The sequence below is a fragment of the Varanus komodoensis genome, unplaced genomic scaffold, assembly GCF_004798865.1.
Source record: "Varanus komodoensis strain SLA01 unplaced genomic scaffold, ASM479886v1 scaffold95, whole genome shotgun sequence".
NCBI classification, from domain to species: Eukaryota; Metazoa; Chordata; class Lepidosauria; order Squamata; family Varanidae; genus Varanus; species Varanus komodoensis.
In genome coordinates this window covers 135,894-148,285 of record NW_025336658.1, presented here as the reverse complement: position 1 = coordinate 148,285, position 12,392 = coordinate 135,894, and the positions used below count along the sequence as shown (strand labels likewise).

General features: G+C 48.8%; 1 protein-coding gene across 2 annotated transcripts in view; it reads left to right on the top strand.

Annotated features, from left to right (window-relative positions):
• Positions 1 to 276: 276 nt before the first annotated feature.
• Positions 277 to 12,392, top strand: part of SLC45A4 (solute carrier family 45 member 4) — a 98,760-nt gene continuing 86,644 nt past the window's right edge. For both annotated transcript variants that reach the window (XM_044418953.1, XM_044418954.1), the window contains exon 1: positions 277 to 459. The gene's annotated coding sequence lies outside the window, so the exon portion shown is untranslated. The remainder of the gene's footprint in view (positions 460 to 12,392) is intronic.

Below are 12,392 nucleotides of genomic sequence, written 5' to 3'. Positions count from 1 at the left end.
GGTTCCCCACCTTCGCCGCCGCGCGGCCAATCAGCGCGCGCCGCCGCCGAGCGTGCGGCGGGGGCGAGCGAGCGACCTGCTCCTCCCGCTCATTGGCCACGCGTCCCCTCTGCCCCCAGCCCCCGCTCTCCTACCCCCCGAGCCCCGCCCTGCCTGCATATTCATGAGGCGGGCGGGCGCGAGGGAGGGGCGGAAGCGGAAGCGTTGCGCGGAGACGGTTTCCGAGGAGCCGAGAGGTATAAAGCGCCCGCCTGCCGCTCGCAGCCCGGTCAGGAGCCCGTCGGTCGTCGCCTCAGCCTCCCGCCCGACCCTCCCCGCCGCGACGGTGCCGGCCGGTTTGCCGCCCGCCCCAGGAGTCCCTCGGCTCAACCCGATCCGTCCGGCGCGCAGTCAGCGCAGCCCGCCCCGGCCAGGGGAGCAGCCGGGCCCCGGCAGAGCAGCGCGGTCCGAGAGGAGCAGGTACGTGCGGCGGCGGGCTGACTTGGGCACGGTCCAAGACCGGCCAGCGTGCACACGATCTCGCGCCCCAGCGCGCGCCTGCGTGCACGTCGGAACGGCCTGTGCCCTTGCGCTCTGACCCGTGTTTGCTGACCCGGGCTGCCCCCGTGGCCGTGGGCTGCGGCGCGGCGGGAGGCACCCGTTCCGGCGAAGCGGGCCGAGCTTAAGACCTATGTGTTTCCGTGGATCGGGTCGGCTTGGATATGGCCCAGGGGTCCGTGGGAAGCGGGGGCGCGGGGGCAGGCCCGCGAAGGTCCGCGGTCGTCCCATCGGCGGAGATTCCTGGGAGCAGGTTCTCGAGGTGTAGACTGCCGTTGACCATGGAAGCTCCACTGGGCTGCCATGCTGAATAACTAACTACTCGCGGAGGCCTTTTTTCTGGGGAGCTTGGCGTTGGGTTTTTTGTTTCCCTTCCCTTTCTCTCCCTGGGGACCGCATTTTGAGAGGCGTCGTGAGTCTGAACGTGCAGGGTCCCCGTGGTAGTAATGGCTGGAGGACGTCCCACGTTCCACATTCGTTGGCTTGGCGCTCCCCCTCCCCTTTTTTAAATTTTGTGCCATGGCAGGTGAGTTTGCAGAGGAAAATTCAGGCTGGAAATCTTAACCTGAATTTTCGTGAGTCACTGTTGATCAACTCCTGTACTCTGACCCTGCCTCTGTCTTCCCAACCTGGTGCTCTCCAGCGGTGTTGGACGCAGCTCCCAGCCCTGCTGGCTGGATGCGTTGGATGAGAGCTGAATTTCAGCACCTCTGGAGGGAAATAGGTTGGAGGACCTGCCTAAGCTAATTTAAGAACATAACAGTTGCGCTGCTGGATCAGACCACACGTTTCTCTAGCCTGGCACTGTGTTTATGCCAGCAGGCTGTCTGAGGCTCGGGCATGAAAACAACAGCCTTCTTCCTCTGCGATGACTCACAGATGCCTGGTTTTTCAGAGGTACACTGCCCCTGAAAAGGAAGATTGTCCTGCATTTTCAGGACAATCAGCAACAGGGTAACAGCAACAGAGCTGTCCTTGCTATGCATTTTGCACAGCACTGGCTTCCAGCAAGAGCGGTTAAAAAGCATTAGCAGGGTGGATTTGAGCGTAGGGTAGGAGAGGCCATTTATCAGAAGCTATGTGATGGAGACAGCCGTTCTGTGCCTCTGCTTTTTCTTTTTGAGAGGAATGCCTTTTCTCTCTGCATGGATGTCCTGTTGTTAATCTGGTACGTAGTGGGGAGGGCACCTGTTAACGTGCATGTCAGTCCTTTTATCCTGTTCTGGAAGGGTGTGCGCGCGTGCATTTAGGAGAGCGTTCAATACCAATGGGGCATTTGAGACCTGGGGATCCCCATCCTCCCTCATGTGACCTGGGGATGCTCATGTGGGGAGGCTGGGTCTGGAAGGGTCTTGCTGCAGGGGAAGGGGGCCAGAGGGAAGACCGGGGTGCCATGGGAACCATGATCTCATGGTTCTGCGGGGGGGGGGTGAGAGAGAGCCCACTGTGAGGGCGCAAGGTGGAAGAGTGGATTTATATGTGTGGGTGCAGACAGTGGATTTATATGTGTGGGTGCAGAGGCTGTCGTTTGTGTGCAAAGACATGGCTTTAGGGCAGGAAGCTTGAGTCCAAGTGAGGATGGACCTTGGGCTTGTCAGTTAGTTTTTGCCATTTGGTTATGGTGTGTGTGTGGGGGGGGGTGCTTTAAGGCAATGAAGGAGGGGCTGATCCTGTGGAGCCGAGAAGAGGGTTATAATCAGAGCTGTAGTGGCCCTGAGGTTGCAGCACAGAGACCTTGGAGAAGAGGGTCTATCAGGCCTGGAAAGGCTTTGAAGGAGAGGAAGTCCAAAGTGCGTAGAAAAAGGGAGCCAGTGCGGCTGGTGGCCGCTTGTACTGGTCAAGCTGGACTAGTAAATAAGGAGATATTATTGGAACTGGGCATGAGGGGCATTGATTGCAAAAGGGATTCTTTCAGGGAGGGGACACGCTTGAAAGAAGGCAGCGGGGTCGGTTGAGCAAGACTGGCACCTCCTGAAGCGTCCCTGGTTGGCAGGGTAGGAGTGGAGGAGGAAGCAGGTCTAGTGATCTGCCGGCTTGTCAAGGTTGGGATGCATTTGGGAGCAGGGGCTGCTTGGAGCCGGAAGAATGAGGCATAGAAGGTAGCGAGGAAGGAAGAGTGGGTGAGGGCTCAGCTGAGAAATGTTTTCTTCAAAGTCTATAAGAAAGGACTGAAAACTGAATGCTGTGTGAAGATGGAGTTATGTGATAGACTTGCATAGGCAAGGGGAGTTCTCAGCAAACGTGGCTTGGAAGGATAGGCTTGGGATTGTCAGCTGAGGGACGGGGGTGCTGCGGGCTCTTTTGAGAACATGGCTTTGGGGCAAGCGGGGATACAGGGATGGGAAGAGAAATGGGAGTGGTTGGCCCGCGATCATTCTTGAGGGTTGCGGATGTCTCAGAGGTTTACAAGGTGGGAGACCTCAAAGGCCAAGAAGGTGAACAGCATTTCCAGTGGTGAAACGTGAAGGAAATCCACTCCTTCCCCAAGCGAAGGAGGCAGGTGCGAGGAGGAAAACGGGTGTAGAAGGGTGCCTGGTAGACAAAGAGAACTCTTGGTTGGGAGGGAGCTGCAGAATTCTGGAAGAAAGGAGCCCTGGGCACGGTCTGAGTGAGGGTCTTCAGGTACTGAGACAGGTTCAGCAGGAGGGAGGGAGGCTTGTTGAGCTCCTCCTCTCTGGAAGTCCAGGTGGAAGAGGGATGAAGCAGGGTTGAGTGCGGTGGCATCTCTGCCGCTGAAGCATGGGGACAAAGAGGTGGGGGGCAAAAGGAAGGGGTAGGCTTCTTCCTGCTGTGTGGAAAGCCAAGGGCTGGGGGAGCCGTGTTACTTGCCATCAGCAGAAACAGCGCAGACTTGTGGCGCCTTGAACCCACACACGTTTTTGGCATAAGCTCTGGCGGGTGCTGTGCACCTCATCTGATCAACTGGACAGAGTCTGCAAAGGTTTCTGTCAAAATTGTTAGTCTTAAGGTGCCACAAGGCACTGGCTCTTGCTGTCCTGTGCTAGAAAAAATGGAATGGGGGGGGGGGGCAACTGATCCTGGGAGTACACGAAGGAGGAGTGCCTTTGCAGTGCTTTCATCGGCAATTATCAGAGCAGCTAACTGAGGCAGGCAGGCAGGCAGGCAGGCAGGCAGGCAGGCAGTGGGAGGGTAGAAGAACGGAAGAGAGAACCGTGGGATAGATTGTACAGTTACTTATGATAAAAGGGAAGTGTCAAAGGTAAAAGGACTGAGGGTGCAGAGAAGTGAGCGGTGGGGGAGGAAGTGTGGTTGGTGTGGAGCTGGTAATGTGGTGTGTCCTATAGCGCACGGGTGAGCAAAGCATAGCTGAGTATCTCCTGGCATGAATCTGGATGATCTGCAGAGGATCACTAATTGTTTCTAATTCCCAGTTTAGCAGTAGCAACTGATGGGGTTTTTTTAATTCAGTTCAAATTAGGCTGCTGAAATACATAATGTTTCTGGTAACCAGGAGTAGATTTTTGTGTGGAAGTCTTGTGAGTTCAGCTTGTGAGTACTGAAAAGAGATTTCTATGCTCAGAATGCACACAGAGACATCCAGTTCATTAGTTCTGAGTCAATGCACATGTTAGATTAACTGTGTTCTGGGTGGTTCTCCCTCTTCCTTTTCTTTACTCCAAAGTAACTAAGTTCAGTCCCAGTCTAAAGTGGGATCACAGGGCATGGGGTGGGGAGGCTATTCCACGGTTTGTTGCTGGACTAACCTCTGGGTTGTCTAGCCCTAAACAACCCAGCAGTCCAGGTTCATACATCATGCTGAACAGCCTACAGGAGAACTGATGGTGAGTTGCTGAATAAAAATGGAAGTGATGGATGCACTGCAGGCAGCTTGTCTGGACAGCCCATGGGTTATTTAACCCACACATTGTCATGATGTACAAATCAGGGAGCCAATGTGATATAGTGGCTAGAGTGTTGGGCTAGAACTCGGGAAATCTGGGATCTAGTCCCCACCAGCCACCAGTGACTTTGGGCCAGCCACTCAGTTTAACCTACATCACAGGGTTGTTGTGAGGAGAAAATGGAGAGAAGGGCTTTATGAGCTGCCTTGGGTTCCTTGCAAGAGGAAGAAAGGTGGAGTGTAAATGCAATACGAAATAATGAAGTAGTAGTGCGGTATCTTCTCCTCCCCGGTCATGTCCCTCACACCCCTCCTTTGGCGTGGCAGTTAAGCAAGAAAATGCCTGGAAAGAAAGGCGACTGAGGGAAGGAATAACATGCATGCAAGTTTGGTCTTGGAGATCCAGGGGGATATGACTTGAGTTAATTCAGGAGGTGGCAACCACAACCATTGTAAGCCGCCCCGAGGCTTCGGCGAATGGGGCGGCATAAAAATGTTTTAATAAATAAACAAATAAATAAATAAATAAAACCATCTTCAGAGGACAAGAGGGATGAATGTTTGCTTTGGAAAACTGTGATAAAACTGTTTTGTCATGTTGTGTTTGTAATGCAAACACTCACCAATTTGTGGTGATCGGACAGAATACTTCTGTTTGAATATTTGTGGTCTGGCCACAGCAGGGTGAAATCCTATACCCTTATAGCACAAATACGAAATGAAGGAAAAACACTTGTGCTACAGATCCAAACAGAATTTACTACTGACATGCAAATTCAAGAGCCTCGTGCTGCATTTGGGCACTTCTTGAATGTAGCTGTATGTTTTGGACTTCTGGAAACAAGCGTTGTCTGGTGTGGGTTGGACCTGATCCCGAAAACATTTGAAAGTTAAAATTCTCCTGGTCGCAGTTTCCTTCAATATTATTTAGATACCTTCACCAAAACTACATGGCATATTGAGAGTTATTTAAACATGGCTGAAGTGCTGTTGTTAAAGTAATTTCTTCTTGGTGTTAGGGAAAGAATGTACTGCTGACCTTGAAGCTGCCCCTAGAAAAACGCAATTTATTTTCTCGATCACTATCTTCGCAGTAAAATAGCTCTTAACTGCATGTCATTGTTCCACCAGATCCGTCTCATGTTATTTTTGGTGGTTTGGTGTTGACAGTTACTCCAGCTTCACTCCAGCTAAACTGGCGGGGCGGGGGGGGGCGTGATGCAGATTGATGGGGAGGCTGCTCAAAGCTATGCAACTGTTGGGCTCTTGTCTGCGGTCTGCCACCCAAGTTTGGGAGGGCCACTCCACAACGATATGTGGGTAACTGCTGTTTGTGAAGGACTGATAATGCCCCGTTTCTGTCATGTAACATCTGCAAAGGCATCCTGTTAAAACAACTTGCCTTGCGTGCCACTCTGGCATCAGTGCCTCCCCAGTTATGATCTGTGTCTCATTCCACCGGCTGGCTTGCGCAGCACCGCTCGTATTTATTGAAAATCAGCTGGATCTGCTGCTGGCCGCCATTGGTGCAAGTGGGTGGATATTGGCTTGGCTTTGCAACAGAAGCTCAAAGCGCTGCAACTGGGAGGTGGAGGAACTCTAGGCTGTCACGCTAGCTCTGTAGCACTTGCTTGTGCTTTTATGCTCTGCACCGTACATCACATGCTGCCTATAACTGCTTTGCGGGACATGGTAGTCTTGCTTGGAACAGCAGTAAAATTGTAAGCCCCCAGCCCAAGACTTTTCGTTGATCCTCCTAGGATCGACTCAGCGGCGACTCAGTCGGGGGACACAGCCCTCGAACGGATTGCATATTTGTAATGAACACTTCAGAACCAATCTTGCTTAACCACAGGCTTGGAGCTTTAAAGGGAAAATGTGTGCTGCTCGCTGCTCTCTGAGCAATCTTGCACTTCACAACAAAGAGTGAAGGATCTTGAGCTTCATTTATGTTTCAGAAAGTGGTTGTCATGGCCCGCTTTTCCTGGGGAGACTGCCAAAAAGATGACAAATGCTGATGCTGAAATGTGAGCACTTATTAAGGTATGGGCGGCAGCTGTTGTCTTGGAAATAAGCATTATACTCAGCCTTTCAGAAGCGCAGGTTTAATCTGGTGGGCATTAGATGTTTTTCTCAAGAAGCCTTTAAAGGGAAATTTCTTCAGCGAGGGTCCGGTAGATGCAGAATGGCAGGCAGGTGTTCAGTGAGTGCAAATACTGGACCCTTGAGGCGGCGTTGTACCTGGTCTACTCATGCCGGAAAAGCAGGTTGTGTTCTGAAATGGTAGAAAAGATTATATACTTTCAGGTTGCTGGTTGAGAAGGGAGTCGCTTTTAAATGCTTTCTCACATTTAAAAAAAAGGCAAAGAGTAATCAGTGAGTGTGTTTCTAACCCTTCCTGCTCCCATGTGCTAGATTTAGCTTTCAGAGTCTCCCATGTATCATTTTGCTTTAAAATGTACATTCACCCCTGTAGCATGAAATGGTACAGCCTACAGTCCTGCATGCAGCCTGAGAGACTCTCTCCAGAGAAGCCAGGTAATGAGCAAGGGACTTCAAGCTTTTGCATACAAAGTATGTGTTCTACCACTAAGCTCTGGGCACTCCGATTGTTCTTCTGGGAGACTCAGTGGTATTGTAGCTTACCAAGAGCCGTGCATTGTTGGTTCGGCTGCAAGTTGAAATTGTGCAGCCATAGCCGCTGTACCTCACTGGCTATGGGACAGATTCATGAGGAGGCGGCTCTCCATGGCTACTAGCCTTGCTGGCCATGTGCTCCCTCCTTCCCCAGAGGTGGCTGCCTGCATGTCCCAGTTGCTGAGGAGCTGGGCAGGGGGAGGCCTTGCACCCGTCCTGCTGGAGGGCTCTTGTGAGCAGCTGGTTTGCCGCCACATGCGTGGAGTGCTGGACTGGATGGACCTTTATCCAGCATGTCTTATGTCCATGCATTAGTGAATAAGGGAAAGGAAGTATATTAATGGTACCCTGGGAAACTGTTCTGCAAAAGCTACTTGTTGGATGAGAGGAGACTTGATTGAAGGTAGTCAACAAAGGATGCAATCCTGAACATGTTAAGACAGCAAAGAAACAAACACAAAAAACAACCCAACAACTACAACTTCCAGCATGCCCAGCCAGCAAGGATGGTTGGAGCAGTCTGGGAGTTGCAGTACTTCTGCCTAAACATGCACAGGATTGCTTCATAAGTAAGCTCATTTCTTATCATCATGTGGCCCCAGCTATGTAGTTCTGCACTTGCAAACTGGTGGAAAAGGTTGTGTGATGATTTTGCAGCTGTTGCTTACACAGGGAAGGAGCCTGGGAGTTAGGAGTAGGTCTCGCTTGTACAGGCTGCTGTTCTGCATGCTTCACAACTGAGGCTACTTATTCATGTGGAAGAGGCAGCAGGAATAGATAATCCTGTGTTGTTTCTGGAAGTATTTTTATTGGGCTTAGTTCAGCAAGTGGAGCTTGCACCAGGTCCTCCAATTTGGATGCATTGGGCTTGCATTTATTTGTTTGGCTAAGCTTCTGCAAAATTGTCGGGCTTTGCACCTTCTGAATTTTTAGTTGATTTATTACACAGGCTGGTTTTATATGATTTGGAAGGGCCCTGCTAGCTTACTGGTGCAAGAGGCTGCCTTGTTACAAGCTGAACTACTGCTCCTTGAAAGCAGAAAGAATATTCCTTCACACCCACAAGTGTCTCATGCTAAAAAAAAGTTTACACAACTAGCTTTGATTATGAACAGAATATGATGCAGAACTAGAAGGAGGTTGTTCACCGTGACCCATCCCATGCAAAAGGAGCAAACAGAGGAATTTACAGTAGATTCTAAAGTTAATGTATCATAACATCTTTCTGGGAATTTGGAAAGAGGATAGCCAGCAAATTGTACTTAAGAATCTGTTTATGGAGGCTACGTAAGCTCTGCTAGGAGTTCTGTAAATACCTAGCTACAAGCTTAAGTTATTAAAGCCCATCTTATAATAGTTGCAGCTTCTTAACTATGTTGTGTATCTTAAAGCGTTCACTGCAGTTCTCCTTTGCATGTTAAGGTAGCTTAATGTTTAGCCAGGTGCCCTCTCCTGCCCCTCTTGTCGTCAAAGACTGCTCTCCCAGAGCAACTGCTCTTGATCTCAGACACCGGGTGTTGCATTCCAGCCACTTGGCTGACGGATGGACTGAAGTTCACCCCAAGGTCTGCAGCCACTGCCAAGGTCTTGAAAAAGATGTTTGTTTATCCTAGGAAAGAAATCATTGGCTTGGCAGCTCCCAAACATCAAGCTGCCAAGCTTGATCATGGACGGCAATTGTCTGCATAACATGGCCTTTTTTGTGCTTTTACTGGCCCCATGCTTGGCTCTTAAACTCATTCTCAAATGAAGACAGAAGAGGTCTCATGAAACTAATTGTCATTAGCCACAAACTTGGGTGTTCTGCTCTCCACTTCTTAGAAAGCCTTTCTTTCTGATGTGTCACAGTGTAAACAGCCCACTTCCATTGCTCGGTGGTGATGTATTTGTTTGGCTGCAATTACTCTAACTTGGGGGTTTGGGCCAAGCAGTTATGTTTTGTAGCCTCCAGTTGTCAGGCTGGGGAAGAGCTGTAGCTCATCAAGAGAGCACATGCTTCATCCTAGATCCCTCTCAGACAGAGCTGGGGGAGACTTCTGCCTAAAGCTGCAATACCTGGTTCAGTATAGGGCAGCTTCCTTTATTCCTCTGATGTGTTTTTGCATTCCTATTATTTTTAGCCTTCCCTCTATTAACCTTGTATTCTCTGCTAGATTACAGGCTGTTGAGCTCTCTCCTCCCTTGCACTGCTCCCAAGTACCTTCCCATCAAAGCACTCCCCCTCCTAAGCTCATGGCAGACATCCGGGTTCTCCAAGGTGCTGCGACGCTGCTCTTGTCTGCCATATGCTAACATGGCTACTCTGCTAACATGTGCTTTTAAGTACAATGGCTTAAGTGAATTTTAAAATGTCTTGTGACCTAATGTTTGATTTTTATACACAAACACCATGGCAACATATGCGGGTTCTCTGCAGCCAGTCCTTGATGTTGGTCAAAAGTATCTTTGCAAAGCAGGTTGTCAAATACCTGTTTATCTCATGCTCTCTTTCCATTCATTCATTCATTCATTCATTCATTCATTGGGTTGTGCGCTTAAATTTTTAGTTGCGCACCCGTTTTTAATGTGTGAAAAAGTTCTGAAAGCAGGGCTAGGCAATGTCTAGGGCTTAGAGGGCCGCGGTGCCCTAGTGTGTGAGGGAACACTATTCTTCTGCAGCAACAGCTGGAAAAACAGGACACCAGGCAAGCACAGGACCTTCCACAGCAGAATCATCTGCTTCTCAGACTGTGGAGAGCCCTGTTCCGGGAAATGAGACGGGCATGTCCCGCATAGACTGTTTCACGGCAGAATCCCTGGGATTTTGAAATGTTCAGTGGATTCAAACAGGAAACCAATATCTGAAGCATGTTTGCATATCTGAACTGGAAAATATTTTGTATTTCTGTGATACATGTTTCTAAGCAGTTGCCACGCATCCCCAACCTCTCCTAACCAAGAGATCACATATTAGCAGGTGCCCTGTGCCCCCATTTGGTGTAGAAATGGTATTACCTGGCATGAGAGTGGCCACAACTGGTCCCCAAGGCAGTTACCAGAAAAGCTGTTGGCCTGGCAGTGCAAGAACCTTGTTCTGGGCTCAAGTCAGGAGGATCAATGGACAAAGCAGTCGAGGAAGGTTACACTGGTCTGTAATGTCTTTTGTAGTTTGCCATGAATGAGGAGGGCCCAAGGAAAGCAAAAACACTGTAAAGCCCTTTGGACAGCACTTCTCCAACATCCCGCTTTGTAGGTATAGGAAATGTCTGGGTGCAGGGTGGGGAATAATTCAAACAGTTGATCACTTGGTTGCTGTCCAGAGTGGCTCCACTGCCAAAGCAGTTAGAGGGCCTTGCTGAAGACACACTTAGACTTTCCATATTTTGTTGTGTTACAACCTGGAATTGAAATGTATTTCATTGGCATTGTCACCACTTGACCTACACTAGATACTCATCGCTGTAAAGGTACAAAATATTTTTAAAGAGTTAAATAAACCAAGCTTGCACATGTTTGGTGCATAAGCATTCAATCCTCTGAATCAACTTTTGGTAGAGTATCGTTGGCATCAACTACAGCTGTGAGTCCTAGGCGAGTGTAAGCTTTGCTCATCTGGATCCTGCCACATTTGCCCCTTCTTCCAGGCAAAACTGCTCCAGCTCTGTCAGGTTGGCTGGGGAATATGTGTGAGCAACTTGCAAGCTTTGCCACAGATTCTCGATAGGGTTGAAGTCTGGGCTTTGACTAGACCATTCTGAGATGTTCCACTTCCTGTTTTCAAACCACACCAGTGTTATCGGGCCGTGCACTTGTAGTCACTGTTCTGACTGGTCTCTTGCAGACTGAAACAGGTTTTCCTCTAGAATTGCCTGGTATTAAGCTCTGCCTATCTTGTCCTACATCCTGACCAGTTCTCCTGTCCTTGACAAGGAAAAGCCCCCCCCCCCCCGCAATGTAATGCTGCCATCATTGTGCTTGGTGTGGGGGGGTGGTCTTGGGGCCATTAAGTACTGCTGGCTTTTCAGCCACACAGCACTTAGCAGGGAAGGCCCAGAAGTTCAGTTTGTTCTCCTTTGTCCACACATTTGCTGTGACTCCCACATACCTTTTGGAAATGTCGAATGAGCTTTGATACAGGTTTGTCTCAGTAATACCTTTCTACCTGTCACCCCTCCAAAAAGCCCATTTATGGAGCACCCAGATGATAGTTGTCCCTTGAACTGCATCTCTCTTCAGATACGGATCTCTGAGGGGCGGGTGGGGGGGGGGAAGCAAGTTGATGAAGCTGCAGGGAATGTTGTTGTTTTGTTCCTTATCATGTTTGGGTGTTTATACATTGACCTGAGGGGTGTTTACCTCTCTAAATGACAGGTGAGCATCAAGACTCTTGGTTCTCAGCTCCGATTTCATCAAGACAAGGTGATACTGGAAATAGTTTTAAAAAGGTCCCCCCCCCCACACTTCCTCCTTTTTTCTTTTCCTTTTATCTTTCCTTTAGTTTTTATTTCTCTTTATATTATGTCATTTCCTTTGCCAAGGGAAGAGCACCCCAATCTGATGCAGCTTGAACACTTAAGACATTTTTGTTTGCATATTTTGAAGGGACTCTGAAATGGATAATCTTTTGTTGATAGATGGCATCTTATTTGCAAAGCTGTTTAATGTCTCCTCTCTAGAACTAAGCACTATGATTAAACTGACCTTGGTATGAAAATACTAGCTGGGTGAATTTTCATGCTTAATTGTGCTTTTTGAATTGAGGAGGACAACAGTGCCCTTTGGACAGCTGGGACTTGAGGTTATGATTTTCGTTGTGATCCAGATTTTAAGGCATTTCTGTTTCTCCGCTTGCAAAGGACTTTGACAAGGATACTCTTCTACCTAATTTTGCAGCTGTAAATTGCCTGATATTTTTATTCAAGAATCCTGGACATTATAAATTGACTTTGGCTGAAGCTAACTGAAACGGAAGAGACAGTTCTCTCCCCCTTGTCGCCATTTTTAAGGGAGTTGCTGGTTGTTCCAGCCAGGCGATTTTTTGTTGTTGCTTTTTGATCTAAACTATACATGATTTGCTCTAAGGAACAATTATACCTCCCTGACGGGACTTAGGTGTTTTGTTTTGTTTTGTTTTGTTTTTGTTTTTTGCTGGTCCTGGCCACTCTTAAGAATAGAAAATTAATAATCCTAAAGAACAAACAAAATGTACTATGAGAAGACGATTAGCTCTGCCTATTGGACTTGGAAAAGATTGGAAGTCAAGACCCCATTGCTATGAAAGTTGGAAAGATTATTCAAACCAGTATGTTAATAGAGATAGAATGGTACTAATGATTCTAATCTTGATAGAGGGCTGACTATCTATCATTATCCACTT